The sequence below is a fragment of the Nycticebus coucang genome, chromosome 19 (assembly GCF_027406575.1).
Source record: "Nycticebus coucang isolate mNycCou1 chromosome 19, mNycCou1.pri, whole genome shotgun sequence".
NCBI lineage: Eukaryota > Metazoa > Chordata > Mammalia > Primates > Lorisidae > Nycticebus > Nycticebus coucang.
In genome coordinates this window covers 12,769,819-12,785,382 of record NC_069798.1, presented here as the reverse complement: position 1 = coordinate 12,785,382, position 15,564 = coordinate 12,769,819, and positions in this window count along the sequence as shown.

The window sequence follows — 15,564 nt, the reverse complement described above, 5'->3', positions numbered from 1 at the left end:
ATATTTTTGCTGGATACAGAATGGTGGTGATGACTTTTTGATCATTTTAAAGATGCTGCTCCACTATCTTTTGGCCTTCATGGTTTCTGGTGAGAAAGCCAACATAATTATTAACATCATTGTTGTCCTATAGAGATTATATGTGTAATGTGTCGTTTTTCCTTAAATACTTGTAAGATTGTTTTTCTTTACATTTAGTTTTCAGTAGTTTGATTATAATGTGTTTGATTATGCTTTTCTTTTAGTGTATTTAATTTTAGGTTCTCTGAACTTCTAGAACCTGCATATTTTTCCAAGTTAATGTCTTTTAGCAAATTTGGGAAGTTTTCAGCCATTATCTTCAAATGTTTTTTCTGTATCAATCTTTCTCTTTCTCTCTTTAGAGACAGGATCTCACTCTGTAGAACAGAGATGTGATCACAGCTCTACAGAGTGGAGTGCCGTTGTATATGATGATAGCTCACTGGGCTCCTGGGCTCAAGTGATTCTCCCTCAGCCTCCTGAGTAGTTGGGATTATAGGCATATGCCACCATGCTTAGCTAATTTTTTAATACTTTTCTTGTAGAGATGGGTTTTGGTTATGTTGCCCAGGCTGGTCTGAAACTCCTGGCCTCAAGTGATCCTCCCACCTTGGCCTCCTAAAGTACTGGGATTACCATCAACCCTGGCCTATACCAATTTTTTTTTACAGGACTCTAATGTTATAAGTGTTAGACTTTTGATATAGTTCCTTGACTCCCTAAAGTTTCAGTGTTTTCAATCTTTTTTTCTCTTTGTTCTTAAAGTTGGATAATTTCTATTCAACTATCAAGTCCACTGACTCTTTCCTTTATCATCTTCATTCTACTATTGAACTTGCCCAGTAAAATTTAAATTTCAGAGACTATATGTTTTTATACTAAATTTTCTCTTTTGTTCTTTTTTTATAATTTCATTTCTTTGCTGAGAAAGAGAAATTACATCTTTCCATATATATATATATATTTTTTTTTTTTTTTTTTTTTTTTTTTTGTGGAAACAGAGTCTTACTTTATGGCCCTTTATGGCCAAATTTGCTAGAGTGCCATGGCATCACACAGCTCACAGCAACCTCCAACTCCTGGGCTTAAGCGATTCTCTTGCCTCAGCCTCCCGAGTAGCTGGGACTACAGGCGCCCGCCACAATGCCCAGCTATCTTTTGGTTGCAGTTCAGCCGGGGCCGTGTTTGAACCTGCCACCCTCGGTATATGGGTCCCGTGCCCCACCGACTGAGCCACAGGCACCGCCCCATCTTTCCATATTTTTTTTTTGAGACTTTGTCACCCTCAGTAGAGCACTATGGCATCATAGCTCACAGCAACCTCAAACTGTTGGGCTCAAGCGATTCTCATGCCTCAGCCTTCTGCGTAGCTGAGACTACAAGCACCTGCCACAATGCCCAGCTATTTTTAGAGATAGGTGTCACTTTAGCTCAGGCTGGTCTTGAACTTCTGACCTCAAGCAATGCACCTGCCTCAGCCTCCCCAAGGGCTAGGATTATAGGTGTGAGCCACCATGCCCAGGATCTTTCCATTCATTTTATTTAACATATGCTTACCTTTAACTCATCGAGCTTAGCTTTAAAGTCTTTTGAAGACTTTAAAGTCTTTGATAACTTTGCCATCTGTATTATTTTGGAATTGGCTACTATTAATTGTCTGTTTTCCTTCAGAAATGGTCACACTTACCTGGTTCTTTGTTCATCAAGTAATTTTGAATTGTATTCTGGACTTTTTGAATATTAAATTGTGTGGATATGAGTCCTGTTAAAATCCTCTAAGGAATATTTTTCTTTATTCTTATTACTTTATTTTTTTCTTATTTTATTTTATTATTTGTTCTACTTATTTTTGCAGGCAATCAACTCAGGTAGCTTCAGACTGCAGACTGAAAATTTTAAAAATCACTTTCTGTGGGCAGTGATTCCAATCTCATTTCAGTTTTCAAAGTCTAATCATTGCTGCTTTGGGCCTGTTCAACCCATGCACCTCTAAGAAGTTAGAGTGAGTCTAGTCTTGAATGGTGCTTTAAGTCTTAGTTCCATTCTCAAAGCCTTTACTATGTTGATTTAGGTCTGTCCCATGTATATGCAGCTCAAGGGTAAACTTGGGACTTGTGTAGTTTCTTAACATATTCTTTTTTTTTTTTTTTCTTTTTGAGACAGAGTCTCAAGCTGTTGCCCTGGGTAGAGTGCTATGGCATCACAGCTCACAGCAACCTCCAAGTCTTGGGCTTCAGCGATTCTCTTGCCTCAGCCTCCCAACTAGCTGGGACTACAGGCACCCACCACAATGCCCAGCTATTTTTTGGTTGCAGTTGTCATTGTTGTTTGGCGGGCCGGCGCTGGATATGAACCTGCCAGCTCCGGTGTATATGGCTGGTGCCCTAGCCACTTGAGCTACAGGCACTGAGCCTCTTAACATATTCTTAAGGCAGCAGCTTCGCCAACTCACTTCTCTTCAGGATTCCTTCTTACATTATGTCCCACAGAAGTCTCCTTTCCCGGGCGGCGCCTGTGGCTCAAGGAGTGGGGCGCCAGTCCCATATGCCGGAGGTGGTGGGTTCAAACCCAGCCCCGGCCAAAAAAAAAAAAAAAAAAAAGAAGTCTCCTTTCCCAGCTCTTTTGTGGACAAAGATGAGGCTTCTTTTGAGAAGAAGCCTGGCTGGATCACTGTTAGTGAGAAGTTCTGCATTTGAGGCCTGCCTTCCAGGTGAAGCTGCAGGAGAGAGGGAAAAAATAGAAGACTCATTCTCATAGGTGTTGCTTCTTCATATTTTGACTATACTCTACAATTTGTCTGTTTTATTTACTTTTAAGCATCCTTAGGTGAAAAACAAATACCACATGTACTTGATATTAAACTTGAAGTAACCAATGAGCACACATGTGAACAGAGGGAAGTAAAACTCAGTGGAAATCAAGCAGGGGGAAGGGTGGAGGAGCAGGTAGGTGAAAACCTTCCTAATGGATACATTGAACATGATCTGGGTGATGGGCATGACTCAAGTATAATGAAATCAGTACATGCAACCAAAACATTTGTACCCCTGTAATATTTTGAAATTAAAAAAAATAGTCCTCACGTAATTTTTTTGTTTGTATTTTGTCCAGTTTTAATTTGTAATTAGCAGGAAAGATAGGCCACAATATTATAGATGTACTCCATCTTAATCAGAACTGTAAGTCACGTCTTTATATTTGGCATAAGAAAAAAATTGAGGATATTTGTAAGGATATTAATGAAAGGATGAGGTCTTGGAGATCACACGGTCCAATGGAACTCTCTCAGTAGTTGTCAGAGGGTAAGAGGACTAAGTATAGATGATACTAATCAAGTATATTCTTAAAATAACTGACCAAAGTCAGAATTCAAGCATTCCAGTTATGTTGAGATGTCTTGATGTCTTTTCTCAGCCTTCTCTTCAGTGAGTAGCTTTACACAAACATCCTTCAATGATGTTAAGGATCATAATTTAGAAGTTATGTTACTCAGAGCTATAGGCAGTCCAAGGAGCACTTTCAGGATCAAAAATAGTGGGGGATATTAGATAGATCTAATAACCAGAAAGTAAATAGTGGGGGCGTCTTGTGTTACTACCTCCTGCTTCAGTTAGGGCATCCCACTGTTATCTGTTTTTCATAGTGGGCTTGAAGATTTCATAACAACTAAAATTTACATTAGTAAACAAAACAGAACAAAACAAAAATCTTAGAAAGCTATCAGTTTATAGTAAAGGGCCTGGGATAGATTACCAGTAGCACTATATGATTGTGTTTCCAATTTTTCTCCTCTGATGACTTACAAACTAAGAAGTAGCAATGACTCTTCAGGGATTTCCTGAGACACTAGGGAAGTTTCAGAGCAGTCAAAGAGTTTCTGCTCCCCACTGGATTTAAAGTGCTTATCTGAATACTGGACAATGCAACATTAAGCTGGCATCAGCTTTTGCACTTCACTCCCTCGCTGTCAGAGTAAACTAGTCTTACTTGATGACCTAAAGTTATCAAGCCAAGATGATACTGGAAAATATTTGCTTTATACAAGAGACTCCTGAGAGTGGCAAATACTTAATATGAAGAAATTATATTCATATTTGGACTTAAAGTATTAGGAGAGTGGTAAAGAGTCTTTTAAACGGTCTTGGACCCATACTTTAGGATTAGGGGAGTGGCTGAGAAATAATCACACCTAATAGTTCTTCTCTAAATCTTCGATAAATATTCATGAAGTAGTACAAAAAAATGAAAATGCACTCCAATGCATATTTGCATGCTGCCCATCCAACAAAGATCTAATAACCAGAATCTGCAAATTAACAAGAAAAAAACCCAAACAACCCCATTAAAAAGTGAGGAAGAGACATGAACAGGAACTTTTCTCATGAAAATAGACTAATGGCCAACAAACACATGAAAAAATGCTCATCATCTCTAATCATCAGAGAAATGCAAATCAAAACCACACTGAGATATCATCTAACCCCAGAAAGAATGACTTACATCATGAAGTTCCCAAATAACAAATGCTGGCATGGATGATAAGAGAAAGGAACACTTAAGTACTGATGGGAATGCACGCTGGCGTAGCCTCTATGGAAGCCAGTATGGTGATTCCTCAAAGAACTGAAAGTAAAACTATCATTTGCTCCTGCAATCCCTTTACTCAGTATTTACCCAAAGGAAAAAAAGGCATTCTATCATAAAGACACTTACACAATTCACAATCACAAAAATGTGGAAACAACCCAAGTGCTCTTCAATACACAAACGGATTAATCAATTCCATGGTATATATGTATTCCATGGAATAATATTAAGCCACAAAAAAGAGATTATGTATCTTTTGCAACAACCTGGATCAAATTGGAGACCATTCCCCTAAGTGAAGTATCACAAGAATGGAAAAACGAACATCACGTGTACCCAGTACCAAGCTGGAACTAGTAGATCAACACCTACATACTCACATGGTAGAAAAACTCAATGAAATCCAAAAAAGGGAGAGGGGAAAGGGAAGAAGTGGGTGAGTAAATTCTCACCCAGCAGAAATATTGCATAGGAATATGGCAAACTACCTGGATGTCAGACACACCTACAAATCAGACTTTAACATCACAAATGCAAACTATGAAATGTAACTGTTCATACCCCCACATTAATCTGAAATTTTAAAAAAATACGGTAACTCGGCCAGGCAGGTAGCTCATGCCTGTAATCCTAACACTCTGGGAGTCCGAGGAGGGTGGATTGCTTGAGTTCACAAGTTTGAGACCAGCCTGAGCAAAAGCAAGACCCTGTCTCTACTAAAAATAGAAAAACTGAGACAAGACGATCTCTTGAGCCTGAGTTGGAGGTTGCTGTATGATGCCATAGCACTCCACCCAGGGTGACAGCTTCAGACTCTGTCTCAAAGAAAAAAAAAAAAACAGTAACGTAATAAAATCCATTTTAGAGGTTTGGCGCCTATAGTTCAGTACACTGAAGCTGACGAGTTTGAACCCATCCTGGGCCTGCCAAACAACAATGAAAACTACAACCAAAAAAAGAATAGCTGGGCCTTGTGGTGGGCACCAGTAGTTCAGCTACTTGAAAGGCTGAGGCAAGAGAATTACTTAAGCCCAAAGAGTTTGAGGTTGCTGGGAGCAGTGACACCACAGCACTCTACTGAGGGTGGCATAGTGAGACTTTGTCTCAAAAAATATATATATCCATTTTAGAGGCAATTTACAGCAGATTTCTCAGTGCAGAAAATCAAATCAGTGTTTCAGAAGACAAACTTGGGAATCTTTCCCAGAAGGCAGAAGAAGAAAAAGAGAGAAATAAAGAGAGATAAGGATGACAGGACTCTAAGTATTGATAATAGATATGCCAAAAGAAGAAAATGAAATAAATGAGCCTTAAGCAATAAACTCATATATGAGAAGACAGTTTTACTGAGGAGAAAAAAGACATGAGTCTTTTTTTTTTTTTCTGTTTGTATTTTTATTTTATTTTATTTTATTGTTGGGGATTCAATGAGGGTACAATAAGCCAGGTTACACTGATTGCAATTGTTAGAAGACCTGAGTCTTATAAGAATTCTCTCTTGCAGAAAAATATTGTATCATAGTAAGAGGTCCATTCCTAAGGTTGTGATTCGATAGGTGATTTTAGATGAGACTAAGTAGAGTATATATGTATTCCATGGAATAATATTAAGCCACAAATTATTATTATACAAATTATAATTACTGTGAGGACATTATTCTATTTTTAATTTTTGTTGTTGAATTACTTCTAGAAGAAAGTTTGAGTTTTGTGTCCTATATATATCTTTAATACTTTTCTTTAAAGAAATTTTTATACCAGTCAAGTTTTTGAATTTCAGGATCCTACAAGACCTAAGCAGGAAAATGTGCCTATAACGTAGCAAAGAACAAGTTGTTTTAAAATTTTCCCTTAGTGGTGCTAAGTCTAACAAAGACAATGGAGCAAGTCTAATGAATTTTTAGTGCAAAAATTTATAAAGCAAAAAAGTCCTATCAACTGTGGTGGTTCATGCCTGTGGTCTCAGCACTTTGGGAGCTTAACATATGAGGATCCCTGGAGACTGGGGTTTTGAGGTTGTAGTGAGCTATGAGGACGTCACTGTACTTTAATTGGGGAGACAGAGCAAGACCCTATCTCCAAAACAAACAAACAAACAAAAAACTATATAATATTGATTTGAAAAAGAGACTTCTCAACTTCTGTTAGTATTTAAATACATTGTATACGTATGATGCGGAAGTTGTTATATTTGGCTTATGCATAGAGAAAAATAGAATACGTTGGTTTCCTGGCACAGGGAAAAGAATAAAATTGATTCATAAGAAGCAAAGATGAGAATGATTCAGGCCTGAAAAGACGGACAGAGTGTCTTTGGTTCATCAGAGCTTCACAGTGCTAAGTTTTAGTCCCTTATAATGCCCAGTGATACTTCCTGCTCTTGCTTAAGTTGGTTTTTGTTTCTTGCAACAACCAAAACAAAAATCCCTAAAACTGTGACAATACACTTGTCAATACAAATAGGAAAATCTTAAACTATTAGATGGTAGAAATCAACTGTATATTGGAATGAACGTGTGTGTGTATCTCCGTAACTACAAGGGTAACACAATATTAGGAATTTTATTTATATGATAAATATATCAGTCATTAGCTTCAGTACAACAAAAGCTATACAATAACTTCAACATATACAAAAAAGCAATTGACAAAACATTAAACACATTCCTAATAAAGATTAAAAAATTGATTCAATAGATGATTTTAGATGAAACTAAGTAGAGTTTAATTATTGTGAGGATGTATTCTATTTTGATTCTTTTTGTAGTCTAATTACTTCCAGAAGAAAGTTTGAGTTTTGTGTCCCACATAATCTTTAATACTTTCCTTTAAAGAAACTTTTATATGTCTCAACTTTACTGATTCTGATAGTTGGAGATTTTGGTCCTGTTCACAGGCTGATGTTATCAATGTAATTTTCTGCTTTGCTTTGGATTACCCTGTTATTGCTGTATTTTTTTTTTTTTTTTGGAGACAGAGTCTCACTATCTTGCCCTCATTAGAGTGCGGTGGCATCACAGCTCACAGCAACCTCTAACTTTTGGGCTCAAGTGATTCTCTTGCCTCAGCCTCCCAAGTAGCTGGGACTACAGGTGCCCGCCATAATGCCAGGCTATTTTTTGTTGCAGTTGTCATTGTTATTTAGCTGGCCTGGGCCAGGCTCGAACCCACCAGCCTCAGTGTATGTGGCTGGCTCTGTAACCACTGTGCTATGGGCAACGAGCCAACTGCTGTATTTTTTATTTTATTATTTACTTATTTATTTTTTAGAGATGGGTTTTCACTATGTTGCCTGGGCTGGATTTGAGCTCCTGGGTTGACGTGATCCTCCCGCCTCAGCCTCCCATGTAGGTGGGACTACAGGTGCATGTCATTGTGCTCTAATATTTAGCACCTGCTAATATCTTTTTCCCCCTCCAAAAAGTTGACAATTGGCTCAGATCCTTAAGTAAGCAATAGTACATAACAGAATTTTACAATATGGTCTTGTGTTATTTAGTTTTATGGTTGCCCTCCATTTGTGGAAGGAGATTGTATTTTTCTATCTTCCATAATACTATAAAGTTTCCTTTTTAACTAAATTTAAGGCTAATAATTGACAATAAAAATTGAGGGAAAATGTTAAATAAAGCAAAGCACATTATAATCAATATGATGTTAGTATTTGACTGATGTCACTATATCAGTCAATAGAAAGATATTGTATTGGGCCAGGCCTGTGGCTCACATCTGTAATCCCAGCACTCTGGGAAGTTGAGGTGGGAGAAGCCTTCGAGTTCAGGAGTTCAAGACCAGCCCTGAGCAACAGCTAGACACTATCTCTACAAAAAATAGCTACTTTTTGATTGTTCTGGTACTTCATTTAAATTTAAAATTAAAAAAATAGCTACTTTGGAGATAAGGCAAGACACTATCTTAACATGATAAAGAATATTACTATTATTGTTATTAGATATAGGGTCTCCTTGTGTTCCCTAGACTAGAATGCAATGGTGTCATCAGAGCTCACTGTAACCTCAAATTCCTTTCACTCCAGCAATCCTCCTGCCCTAGCCTCTTAAGTAGCTGGGACTATAGGCAAGCATCACCCCACCCATATAGTTTTCTATTTTTTGTAGAGATGGGTCTCACTCTTGCTTAGGCTGGTCTTGAACTCCTGGCCTCAAGTGATCCTTCAGTCTCAGCCTCCAAAAATGCTAGATTACAGGTGTGAAACACAGTGCCTGGCTAAGAGTATTTATTTTAAATAAAAAGTTAACATGTGCTGACTAGGCGCCCATAGCTCAAGCAGCTAAGGTGCCAGCCACATACACCAGAGCTGGCAGGTTGGAATCCAGCCTGGGCCCACCAAACAAAAATGACAACTACAGCCAAAAAATAGCTGGATGTTGTGGCAAGCGCCTGTAGTCCCAGCTACTTGGGAGCCTGAGGCAAGAGAATTGCTTAAGCCCAAGAGTTTGAGGTTGTTGTGAGCTATAACGCCACAGCACTCTACTGAGGGTGACATAGTGAGACTCTATCTAAAAAAAAAAAAAAAAAAAAAGTTAACATGTGCTTAAAGATGAATTATTTCTAAAGAAAACTGGCAAAAGACAAAAGACCTGTTGTCTACTTCTATTGCTCTAGCTAAGATAGTGAGACCTGAAATAAATGTGAAATATCATTGCTGATAAGAAATAAATCATCATTATTTAGATATATATGATACGTTGTCAAATATAAGATTTCCCCTTTTTCGCATTTTAAACTCTCTGAAATTGAGATACATGTCAAAATCAGTCGTTTGTCATAGTTTGTACATGTCTTTTCCTTTGGTGGTATGTAAAATAACTATGTATCTTACAAGCAATGGTGTCTTACATTTAATAAGATATGGGAGTTATCTATATAGATAGGAATTTCAAATATTTAAGAGAATTTTATAGATACAGTAGGAGTCTGACAAAAATGGCTGGGTAGAAGATGCCAAATTTATCCATAATCATGAAATAAGCAAAATAAGACCTATTTGGAACGGCAACACAATTCTTAGAAATAATTTAGTGAGAAATAATTCCAGAAATAATCTCAGTGAGAAATATGTGTAGCATGGGTGACAAAAACCAGAAGACTTCATTAAGAAATACTTTTCAAATTTTTGAATTCGCCGGCCTGGTGGCTTACGCCTGTAGTTCTAGCACTCTGGGAGGTCAAGGCGGGTGGATCTCCTGAGTTCAGGAGTTTGAGACCCACGTAAGCAATAGCTAGACTGGGTCTACTAAAAATAAAAAACTAGCTGGGCATTGTGGCGGGAGCCTGTAATCCCAGCTACTCAAGGGGCTGAGGCAAGAGGATTGCTTAAGCCCAAGAGTTTGAGGTTGCTGTGATCTGTGATGCCACGGCACTCTACCGAGGGCGACATAATGAGACTCTGTCTCAAAAAATAAAAAAATAAAAAATAAAAATAAGACAGATTTATACACAAAGATATTTATAATAGCATTACTTATAGATGAACAGAGTAATGATTAAATAAACTAAGTTAAGTTTCTAGGATGGAATATTATGCAGGTTTTAAAAGTTACATCTGATGTAAACATAAGATTATGTAAGCTGGGGAAAAAACAGCACACAGGAATTATACATATAAAACAAAGAAATGTTTGCAGAGGGCCAAAAAAAAAAAATGATTAAAAGAAAAACTCCAAAAACATCACCAGTAATTGTAATTGGGTGGTGGGGTCCTTTTTTTTTTTTTTTGCAGTTTTTGGCCAGGGCTGGGTTTGAACCCACCACCTTCGGCATATGGGGCCAGCGCCCTACTCCATTGAGCCACAGGCACTACCCCCCTGGGTGGTGGGAATATGAGTGAATTTTGTTCTCTGCTTACTTTTCCATATTTTCCGAAAAATTTAAAATAAGCACACACTATTTTTATAAGGAAAAGAAAAACATGATTATTGCTTTTTAAGTTCTTAGCCTGTGCCCTAGGGACTGTATGAAGCAGTAATGACAAAGAACACATAAAGAAAAACAAGTGTATAAATTCAACTGATAGAGTACACTGCGTGTAGATTAAAAAAAGGGTAAAAATGCATAAAGTATCATAGGTACTGACAAGGTATATATACAGGATACATGGGTAATATTTATGTATTGATGTGTGGGTGTGGGGAATGAGCGCTCTCTTCCACTTACAGAGATTTTAGGGAGGATGTTATACTTTCTCCTGCCTAAAAAAGGACTTGAATGATGGAAGGGAGGGGAATATGGTGAAATATCAGAAACATATTTCTGTTTCCAGGTGTTTGGTGTGGAAGTCTTAAAGTTGGGACTGAGATGAGTAATAAAAGTTGTGACAAAAAAAAAGAGAAGTAGATATCCGGTAAAGAGACCGTCATTGCCAAAAAAGGCAATTTGCCAATTTGCCTTAAAGAGGAAGATGTAAGAACCTAAAAAGCAATGTGTCAGAAAGCACACTTGGCCTTGGAGCTCAGTAGAGTGGTGCTGGGTAGGCAGGGGAAATTTGGATAGGAAGCAATTGTAAAATATGAGAAAGGGTATGCAACCATCTGTGTATCTATTATTATCTCCTTGATCTGGGCTTCCTTCTCTTATTATGATCACACACCCACCATCTCATCTCAGGGGTTTCACAAACATAACAGCTCACCCTTGGAATAAACTGTAATGCACAGTGATTTGCATGCTTGGTTGGTGAGAGTGGTAACCTTTGTAAGGTCCCCAGGATGGCCATGGCATAAGGCAGGGAAGTAATTGTTTTACAAAAATCTGTTTCCCTCTATTTCTCCATTCTGTTTCTAGGGTCAATGCAAGTATTTTTGCAGTTGAATGGACTAGCAGCTTCTAAGAAATAAAAAACAGATGTTAGAGGAAGGCATTCCAGGGTGAGTCAGGAGAAGTCGTGAAGGTACTCTGTGTTCACAGCTTGCCCTACACTTTTCCTTGCTGCAATCTTCATAGATGCCTCTGCCTAGGAAGCACCAAGGCCATAGTAGTTCTAAAAATGTCAAACTACATTCTACTCTCAAGCCTGCATGTCCTATGGAAGTAAAAGGAAAGAAAAGCTTGGTTGATCTCAAAAGGAGTACTCTTAGGTAAAGGAACATATTCTTCTCCATTCACTTCTCAGATCTAGAAAAATATGTACATATATGCTACTTATGGGTAAACATTAATCGTATAAAACCAACCTGTTAAAACAGAACCAAGTCTAAATTTTCACAACTTTTTGTTTACTAAAGTTGTTCAGAATCAAATGACGTTGTTTTACATTAAAAAAAAATGTAATGCCGGGTGGCGCCTGTGGCTCAGTGAGTAGGGCGCCAGCCCCATATGCCTAGGGTGGCGGGTTCAAACCCAGCCCCAGCCAAACTGCAACAAAAAAATAGCTGGGCGTTGTGGCGGGCGCCTGTAGTCCCAGCTGCCTGGGAAGCTGAGGCAAAAGAATCGCGTAAGCCCAGGAGTTAGAGGTTGCTGTGAGCCGTGTGACGCCACAGCAGTCTACCCGAGGGCGGTACAGTGAGACTCTGTCTCTACAAAAAAAAAAAAATAAATAAATAAATAAAAAATGTAATGCCCTTTGGACAGTTATATTAAACATAATAAGTATCATATTTCTTATAAATGTTAGCAAAGATTTCTATAGGAACTTAGCCACATCATATTCTTAAACATTCGTGGTATGCATTTTTCAAATAACATGCAATTTATGGCATCAAATTACAATTGATGTACAATTGTACATGCATTTTTGTTGTATTTTTGAAACAGAATAGACATGATTATGCTCTAAATTGAGGTAAGTTGACCACCCAAAAGACTGTAACAAACTGGTCAACATAAGGAACTAGGCCTACTGTACTGATATGTACATTTGGTGCATGCCCAGTCTATGACGATTAGGTCAACTTAAGGAGATAGTCAATGGTCAGCTATGGAGGTTCTACTGTATAGGTAAAATGTGTTTATATGAGGAGATGATAACTTTATAATAATTTTTAAAAAAGCATTCCTTAATTTGCTTAAAAAGTGTTTACATTTCTTGGCCAGGCATGGTGGCTCACACCTGTAATCCTAGCACTCTGGGAGGCTGGGCAGACAGATCGCTTGAGCTCAGGAGTTCAAGACCAGAATGAGCAAGAGTGAGACCCTGTCCCTACTAAAAAATAGAAAAAGTTAGCTCAGCGTTGTGGCAGGTATCTGTAGTCTTAGCTGCTTGCTAGTTGGGATGCAGAGGCATGAGGATCACTTGAGCCCAAGAGTTTAAGGTAGTTGTGAGCTATGATGACGCCATGGCGCTCAACCCTAGCATGACAGAGTGAGACTGTGCCTCAAAAAAAAAAAAAAAAGTGCTTACATTTCCTTTAGCCAGAGGTTCCGTTGAAGTAAAGACATTAACTTGAGTTAGTATGTCATTCCTTTACAATGCTCTACTGTGGACGGCTTCCTTTTATAATGGGTAATATTAAAAAGCATAAAATGTATTTCCAATTTATATCTCTATATATTTACTTGTGAATAATTCTTTTCCTGACATTCAGCTGTTTTACAATCTATTGCTGAGAAACTGCCCTGAAACTTAGTGGCTGAAAGTGGCTGTAACCATTTTATAATTTGCTCATGGTTCTGCTGTGTAGGCAGTGCTGAAAGGGATAAGCTTGTTTTTACCCCATGTGCCATCAAAGGCTGGGGGGCTGCTGGAATGGGCCATAAGTTTAGGGTCTCTCTGCTGTCAAGATTTGCTGGATTCCTCAGTTGTCCTCCATGCCATCTCTTCATGTGGTTAGTTAGCTTGGGTTTCCTCACACCATGGTGATGATCTCAGTTTTATCTGACTTCCCAGAGCACAAAACTGTTGCCAGGCACTCTCAAAGCTTAGGCTTCTTATTGGCACAGTGCCGCTTTTGCAGCTTTGTACTGGTTAAAGCAGGTCACAAGGCCCCAGCCCAGATTCAGTGTGGGAGGGGAACTCCACAAGAGTGTGAATACCAGCAGACATGGTTCATTGAGGACCATCTTTGGAAGCTAGTTACCACGTCAATGTTTATGAAAAAAATTCCATAAACATTAAACTGAGTCTATGTCCTATCAAATAACCAAAAGCAAAATAATGTTGAACTTAATTGTTTTTTACAATTTGACTATACTGAAGTCTATACTCAGATCTTCCTGATTTTCCATGATCTCTCCCAAATTCAAATTCTTTCAGCACTGCAGTCTCCTCATTAAATTTTAGCACCAGTCTCATCTAAACTAAATGTTTCCAGATGTTTGAATTCCAAAATTCATAAAAATTAAGATATAACTAATTTAGTCTAAATATTTGCATAGAATCAACTTTAAATTTTTAACTGCTGGCTAAGAACATTTTAAAAATGTTCTGTCTGCTATGATTCTTGCTTTGCAAAAGAAATGTTTTGTTCTTTTTTATTAAGTAGTAAAGAGAATTTCAGACTCAAGGACAGTCCTAAACTAGACTTAGTTACTTTGTGAAAACTTATGTCTTTATTCCTGTCATTTTGCTGAGAGTTATGAAAATCCCACCCAGGACTGCCACTGCTTCTAGGCCCCAGTGTTTGAGAACCTTTAGTGAATCCAGTGTTACTGAGCATTATGAAGTCCCATTTTATTCTGACCTGCAAAAATCATTTCCCATCTTTCTCCAGTGATTGTAATCATAATGAACTCACTGCAAATTCTAGAACTCTTTTAAACAGAAGCACTTAAATATGCACGAATGCAAAAAACACAATTGTTAAATACTTTTCACTCTATTAGGATTGGATAGTGTTAGCACAGTCAATAGTTATGAGTGGGGATTCTGTAGTTATTAATAGATTATCTCTGTTTCAAACTGTGTCTTTCATAACCTTGAGCAAGTAAGGTTTCTGCACCTCAGTTTCCCATTGGTGGTACAGTTTTAAAGAGATATTATGGAAAAAGTATATGCAGTAGGGCCTAGCACATGGTAAGCACTTTGAAAAATTAATATTATGTTCTTGGCCAGTTGCAGTAAATCATGTTTGTAATCCCAGCCCTTTGGGAGGCAGAGGTAGGAGGACTGTTTGAGCCCAGGAGTTCAAGACTAGCTTGGGTAACATAGCAAAAAATCAGCTGGGTGAAGTGGTGTGCACCTGTAGCCTTAGCTACTTGGGAGCCTGAGACAGGAGGATCCTGTGAGCCCAGGGGTTCTGGGGTGCAGTGAATTATGATCACATCACTTCACTCCAGCTTGGATAACAAAGTAAAATCCATCCTTCCCATCTCCTGCAAAGTTAACATACCTTAAGAGTGATTTCAGGCTGGGCATGGTGGCTCATGCCTATAATCCCAGCACTCTGGGAGGCCAAGGTGGGTGGATTGCTTGAGCTCAGGAGTTCGAGACCAGCCTGAGCAAGAGCAAAACCCTGTCTCTGAAAATAGCTGGGTGTTGTGGTGGGCCCCCAATAGTCCCAGTTACTTGGGAGGCTGAGGCAAGAGGATCACTTGAGCCTGAGTTTGAGATTGCTGTGAGCTATGAAACCATAGCACTCTACCAAGGGTGATAAACTAAGACTCTGTCTCAAAAAAAGAGTGATTTCAAATGTTCACAACGTTTTTAAGAGTAAGTCACAATGGCTTGGTGCCCGTAGCACAGTGGTTATGGCGCCGCCACATACACTGAGGCTGGTGGGTTTGAACCTAGCCTAGGCCAGCTAAACAACAATGACAACTGCCAACACCACCAACAAAAAATAGCCTGGCATTGTGGTAGGCGCCTGTAGTCCCAGCTACTTGGGAGGCTGAGGCAAGAGAATTGCTTAAACCTAAGAATTTGAGGTTGCTATGAGCTGTGATGCTATAGCACTCTACCAAGAGCAACACAGTGAGACTCTGTCTCAAAAAAAAAGTTAGTAACAATTAGATGATAGTAAAAGGCGAAAGATTTACGCGATTTGAAGAGAAACCAGAGTA